Raw genomic sequence first — 6,990 nt, 5'->3', positions numbered from 1 at the left:
AAAACAATTGAATCTTAAAATCCAACTTATTGACCTCTGTATTGAACACACCCTATTTGGAGTTCTCTCCTACATTGGCTTCAGTAACATTGCTGAGTCCTGGATCTCCTTAGTTCTCCTTTTTTTTTTTTTCTTTCTCAGTCTCTTGCTAGTTTCTCATCCTTTTCCAGGCAGATATAAGTCAGGATTCTGACTTTGACCCTCCTCTCAACTAACTCCACACCCCCTTTACTCTGTCTCAAGCCTTCAACATTCCTGTACATGTGATTGATGCAATATCCACATCTCTCATCAAGGCCGCTCTGAGCCAAACCTTGCATTTACACTGCTTGTTAGAAACATGCATCTGGATTCTCACAGTACCTTAAACTCAACACATCCTAACTTTTCATTTTTTTCTCTTATGCTACCAAATCTGTTTTCCTTCTTTCTCCTTTCTCTTTCAGAAACCAGCAGTATCCTTGACAAGAGCAAATATATCTTTTTTTTTTTTTTTTTTTTTTAGGCTTGGCACTTAACCTTTTCAGACTTCAAGAATCTGCCCCAATGTCAAATAGCTTTGCTGGGCAGTACTAAAGATGAAGCTACATTGGCTTTCTCTCCAGTAACTGCCAACACATGGCCCGTGAGAAAGTTTCACACTGTTCCATTTGGTGATTTCTCCTTTGTGCCCTCATCACAGCATTCCACCAGTCACTCACCTCCAAGTTCTCTCAGGTATGAGTCAAAAACTGGTCCAACACATCATTCAAACCAATAGGAGCATTGCTGAATTACCTGAAGTGAGGTGAGGTGAGGTGAGGTGAGGTGAGGTGAAGTAAGGTGAAGTAAGGTACAGGCACACCTCATTCATCTCTCTAGAGGACAAGTGGGGAGACTCACAGCAAAGATAACTTGCATCCATATTCCCTCTAATATTCAAATCCTGACTGTTATATACTCTTGATGTTACAAAATAGTTAACACAGATGTAACTGGCTTTTGATAATCTTAAAATTTGACAACTTGTCTGATAGCTCCTATGGAATATATTACTTATTGTGCCTTGTTACCTTAGTCAAAATTTCCATTTTATTATCCCATTATGTTATCATACCTTAGACGAAAAATTCTACTCTAGTGAATCAACCTTAGAAAAATAACCCAAAATACTAAAAAGCGATACTTAAAAAGATTTCTACTTGCAGCTTTACTAAAATAGTGAAAACTGAATACTATTCAAATATTCAACAATACTATAATAGCTAGGTTAATTATAGAACCCCCACTCAATAGAACCCACATATCCATTAATAATTTGAGTTAACATATCTAATATATGATCTAACATATAATCCTAGATCATATTAACCTCCCAAAAAAACCTCCACAATTGAATATACAGATGGACAATGTACAGAAACTTCTGCACAGAAAAAGTAAAAAATAAAAGTAGAATGTTAATAATTTTCTTCAGATGATGAGATTTTCAGTAATTCACTTTTCCTTTTCAACTCAAATTTTCATAATCAGAAAAATCAAACAACTTTTCAAAATGTGTACTCGTAAAATCCCACTCTGTACAACAAATAGATTCATCCATATGGTAGGCTTGAGACTACTTTGTTTGCGACAAAGCACCATACTGGAGTAGATCAAAACTTTTAAACTCAATCATCTTTCTTCTTTCTCCAAATAACAAAATAAACTGGCCACTAAGTGTTATAATAGCGCACACAAATAAACCTAACATCTGGTAATGAGACACTGAGCTTTCATCTCACTATCCAGGAAGGATGTTTGAGGGATAATTGAAAAATATCAAAGTCTGAATAATTAACTACCCAATATTTTTTTAATCATATGAGGTAGTTCTCTAAAGGCTGAAAGAACACTAAAATTTTTATTTTTTACTCAATCCATCAGGTGAAGAAGCACATCTCTGAAGAATAATATCTTGAAGCTCTGGCAATTAACCTAACCATGTTTTCCACTTTGCAAAATTAGTTTACCTGCCAACTCAATCTGCCGGTATTCTCCTAACTTTTTAAATGTGAATTGTGGCAATTCTGCAAACCAGTCTATTGGGCAGTCTGTCAAGAAATAACTGCTACTGTCAATTACATTTTGTCTTTCCTAATGGAGTTATTGGGGAATATTTCAGGTTTTTAACATTTTTAAATTGACATGTTTATTGATTCTCGCTCTCTTTATGTGCATTATACACAGTGTTGGCATCCCATGTCAAAATGCTAAACTTTACAACTTGAAACTCACCACTGTAATAGGTAACTTCCTTAGGCTATTAGCAAATGTCACTAATGCAATTGAACAGCAAGTATTAAAATGGAATGTCTGTCTTTAGATCTTCTTGATAATCTAAAATAGTAATTATATGCATTAGTGATACTTTCTGACAATGAAGCTCTTAATTTTTTAAATCCAAAGTGGCCTTTTCTACAATTTCTTAGCAAAAATGGAAAAAAGCTGCAATTAGACTATCGAGACCATGTTATCATCATCCATCTTCTTTCAATCCAAAACAGTGGGTGATATAAGAGGGAAAGTTCTAAAGTTCTTTAATTGGAACTAATGCTTATCGACCTCCAGCAACTTTAGCAAAGCTCAAAATAGCAGATAATAGGATGATTAATGCTTTAATCCCCTAACAAAAGGGTGTTGAGCCTGTTACTATTGCTCATTCGCTTCTCAGAATTTATTTAATTTTGTTTTCCTCGATTCAGAACAGTTGCTTTTAAATGGAAGAATCATGTCTAGCCTAACAGTGTGCTTGCTACTTGCAGCAACAGGAGATAGAGTTCAGGAATAAGACTGAAAAGACAAGAGATTCTGGTAGAAACTGAGAGGTGTTTTCTTCATTTTCACAGTGCTATGATATTTGATATGTATTAAATACTCCCATTATCTAGTAAAATGTATTGAAAATATAGGAATCCTTCTCTTTGAGGACTTTCTCTTCTTCTGCAGTACTTATCAGCATCCAAGAGCACTTATTACATGCCTATAGTGTACAAATAGAGCTTCTTCACAAAGCTTATAACTCCACATTAGTAGGGGGGAGGAGCAGAGGAAGAAGGAGAAGCAGACTCCCCGCTGAGGAGGGAGCCCTGTGGGGGACTCAACATGGGGATCTGTCCCAGGACCCTGAGATCATGACCTGAGCAGAAGGCAGATGCTTACCAGACTGAGCCACCCAAACCCCCCTGGAACTCATGGCCTTAAGTCTGTCTCTCCTCTTACATGTTCTAGAATTTGAGAAATTGGCCTAGGCCAAAAATAAAAGTTTCGGTAGATGTTCAGTTGCTCAAAGAAGATGCTAAAGAAGACTGTGACTGGTTGATGGGGACAAGTGCCATATCTTTCTTAAAACTTAAGTTTTAAGTCTTTATAGATAGTTTCATAAGTCTCTATATCCTGGTCTCCAACACCATTAAGGCAAGCAACAGCTCACCCTAGCATTCCAGTCAGCAGCACGGCCTTATTTTTGAGACACACAGCAACAAGCTAGCAGAGATTTAATATAGATCACTAAGGTCAATATGTTCTCAGGAGCTACGATTTATAGAGCAGTTGAAAATTCTGAACAAAAAAAAAAGAAAGAAAATTCTGAACTAAATGCACCATTAAAAATTTAAATATATATCACCTCCTTGTACCATCACAGAAGATAATTTGAGTATGGTTTGGGTTTTTCTTTGTTTTGAAATTTAAAATGTCCTCAAGATTTTTGTTCCTCTGACTCAATCCAACATTTTACATGAAAATAAGTTAATTTCTGCCTTAGAAAAACAGCATTCAATCCTTTTGGTTGAAGACCCACTTATGGGTCTGGTTTATTTTCAATCCATTTGGTTGAAGACCCACTTATGGGTCTTCTCTTCCCAGCTTCTGTCTCTGCTCCCCAAACTGAATCTTGGAATAATCAGTTATTTTCCAAGCCACTTGATTCTGTCAGTGTCAGAATGTCTCTAAAAAGTTCCCACCTATAGATACATAGATGATAGATAGATAGATAGATAGATAGATAGATAGATAGATGATAGATAGATAATGTAATCATATACTACATATATAGTTCTATTTATGGTAGTCTTTGCTTCTCTGAAACTGCTTATGGTGCATTAATTTCTTTCTTTTTTCCTAAGAAGTGAAGCAAAAGAAATATGAAGCTCAGAAAAAAAGGGGTTCTTCAAGGTTCAATTTTTTATTTTGCTAAAATGAGTACTTTATCACTACTCCCTAGAATCCAAGATTCTTCTCTAATTTCCATTACACTGGGTTATAGTTCTTGTACATTTTCTAATTGTCTCCATGTCAACTAATGCCCTGAGCTCCTCCCTAGAAAAATAATGCCCCTGGAATTACCTATATGGGGTATCAAAATCACCTTTGGGGGGGGTGCTAAGGGAGCAAGGGAGGATAGTGCCAGTGTTCACTGAGTAACAAAGGTTACTTCTGCCTCATAAATAAATAAAAACTTTTATACTTTTTTTTAAGTGTTTCCCACAGAGGTGTAGGTTAACAATTCTGACACCACTGCACACATTTTTTTTAAGATTTTATTTATTTATTCATAGAGATGCAGAGAGAGAGAGAGAGAGAGGCAGAGACACAGGCACAGGGAGAAGCAGGCTTCATGGAGGGAGCCTGACGTGGGACTCGATCCCAGGTCTCCAGGATCACGCCCTGGGCTGCAGGCAGCGCTAAACCACTGCACCACCGGGGCTGCCCAATAAAAACTTTTTTAAAAAGGAATATCAAAACATTGTCATTGAAATTAGGCCCTCAATCAACTCTCATGACTGTAAATAGTTTAAAAGTATTTTGACTTATTGTTCCTCTTTGGCTCTTCACAACAACTTTGGGGTGAAGATGAGAATCGTGGTAGAAAATCCCCCAAGTTGTATGTTTTCTCCTTCAGCCAGCTCTGGAGGGGTCAGGATCTTTACTCCCCTGCTGCCACCACCATACCCTGCTGCCTGATACCACAGCCAAGGCCACAGATGGCCACAGAGGAGTTGCCCAAGGAGTGCAAATGTCTTTAATTACATGGACAGTCTATGGTGCTATCAGTGGCCAGCTGGGCTCAGAGCCCCAGTCTCAAGGCCAAGTTAAGCAAAACTGTGCAAGCATATGGAGATGTGATATTATTGCTTCTCTCTCTCTAGGTCTGAGATGGGTGTGGGTATAGGATGCCTATCTGAGATGTCAAATCAGGGCACAAATAGTGCAATAAAATTATCTTTTAACTTGCTCTTTTTCATTTCTCATCAGTAAATGAATGTTCTGAAGGAGGGATTTGGGTTCTGTGGAGGCAAGCGCACCAGAATTAGGAGGCTGTGGCTGTACACATACTCGTGAAAGGTCGTGTGTAGAACAGGGTGAGAGAAGCTCAGTGACTTGCCCAAGGTCACACAAGCATCAGAAAACAATAATAGATAGCAATAATACAATAATAATTAATAAAAACTTCTCCTCTCCTCTCCTGTTCATTTCTTAACATTTAGAAGTATTCTCAGCTGACAAAGCATTTCATCAGGAATGGAGTAACATAAATTAATTTTGGTCATTAATGATATGCACAGCACTCATTCAAAATATAAATAATATATTCTCATTGATCATCGCTTTTAAGGTGGTAACACACTCAGATAATGCTTTTTACATAACAAGCACCAGAATATTATCGTTTTTTTATTATGGGAATATTCTGGTTGAAAGCAGGAGAATGTCAATGGCAGTAAGTGAAACAATTAACATCCTGAAAACTCCTCCACTAAAAGAGGTAAAATAACCTCTGTTCAGTCCGTTCAAGTGAGAGTATATAAAACAAAGTAAACATGTAGCGGTGGGGGGGATCCTACTCAGGAACAGATGCAATGACCTTAATAGTTCTCTTTTCCCTTTATGAGGTTTCAAGATTCTCTCTCCTCTCCCTTGTACCTTGAAAAAAAAAAATATGACCTTTTTGTTGTCAGTCGTTCTGTAATGTAATTGCTAGTCATTAAAGTCATTTGGCTCAAAACTAAGACAAGACAATCAGCTTTGTGGTTTTGTGCAGTTCAGTAAGGAACAGGACTTACAAGTCCCTGCCAGGATGAGAGGCGGAATCATTTACCAGTGGAACCTGGTATAATCTCAACCCTTTTCGAAATGTCATTATAAAAGGTCAGCAGCACAAATGCCCCTGAAGTACTGAGAAGGAGTAAAGAATAAGCAGCTCTCTCTGCCGTAATCCCTACTATAAACCAATTTACACTCCTGAAAAAGCGACTTTCCTAAAGTCACTTTAGACTAGTTAATCCTGCTCAAAAGTCACCTGGGACCCCCTATTGCCTGCATAAGGAAGTGGAAGGCTAAGATATAAATACCCACCATGACTTCATCCTACTCTTATAAATATCTGTCCTCCACGTATCCTCTTTTGTACAGTCACCCCTCCTGAGCTTTTCCATGTCTTGGCTCAAGGTGCCACCTGTCTCAGATGGTCCCTTCCTGTCTGCTACATTTTCTCCATGACCCAGCTCAAGTCCTAACCCTACAAAGTCTCCCCGATTGCCCCATTCCATAGTCAGTCACTTCGAAATACTGGTCCTTGCCGTTCATTGGCCAATCAGTATCTGCTGCCCCGTTACACACCAAGGTTATCACTTTAGTACAACTTATTAGAGTCAAGGACTGGGTCTCAAGTAATACTTCGCCTGCATTTACCCTAGAGCTCGGTACATGGGAAAAATAATACTACATTTGTAGAGCCCTTGGAAACATACAAAGCAATAGCTCTCAAAAGAGCCAGACTCCCAGCAACATCATCAGTGGACCCCACTGTCCCAGCCTCACCATGACAGGCTTCCAAGCCATTGCTCCCCTGTTCTCACTTTTAACACCTTATATGCATTTTATAGATGAGGATACTGAGATTCACAAAAGCTAATTACCCTGTAATTATGAGTATGTGAGAACCTGAAGGCTAACCCTGGTCTTCCAACT

General features: G+C 38.2%; 1 long non-coding RNA gene across 1 annotated transcript; it reads left to right on the top strand.

Moving 5' to 3' along the window:
• Window positions 1-703: 703 nt before the first annotated feature.
• On the top strand, window positions 704-2,104 carry LOC111093752. Its single transcript, XR_005383220.1, has 2 exons — window positions 704-787; window positions 1,906-2,104. It is a non-coding gene; the product is annotated as an uncharacterized LOC111093752 (long non-coding RNA).
• Window positions 2,105-6,990: the final 4,886 nt, after the last annotated feature.

This window comes from Canis lupus, chromosome 33 (assembly GCF_011100685.1).
Source record: "Canis lupus familiaris isolate Mischka breed German Shepherd chromosome 33, alternate assembly UU_Cfam_GSD_1.0, whole genome shotgun sequence".
Lineage (NCBI taxonomy): Eukaryota > Metazoa > Chordata > Mammalia > Carnivora > Canidae > Canis > Canis lupus.
Note: the sequence above shows the minus strand (reverse complement) of the source record. Positions and strands in the feature narration are given on the sequence as shown.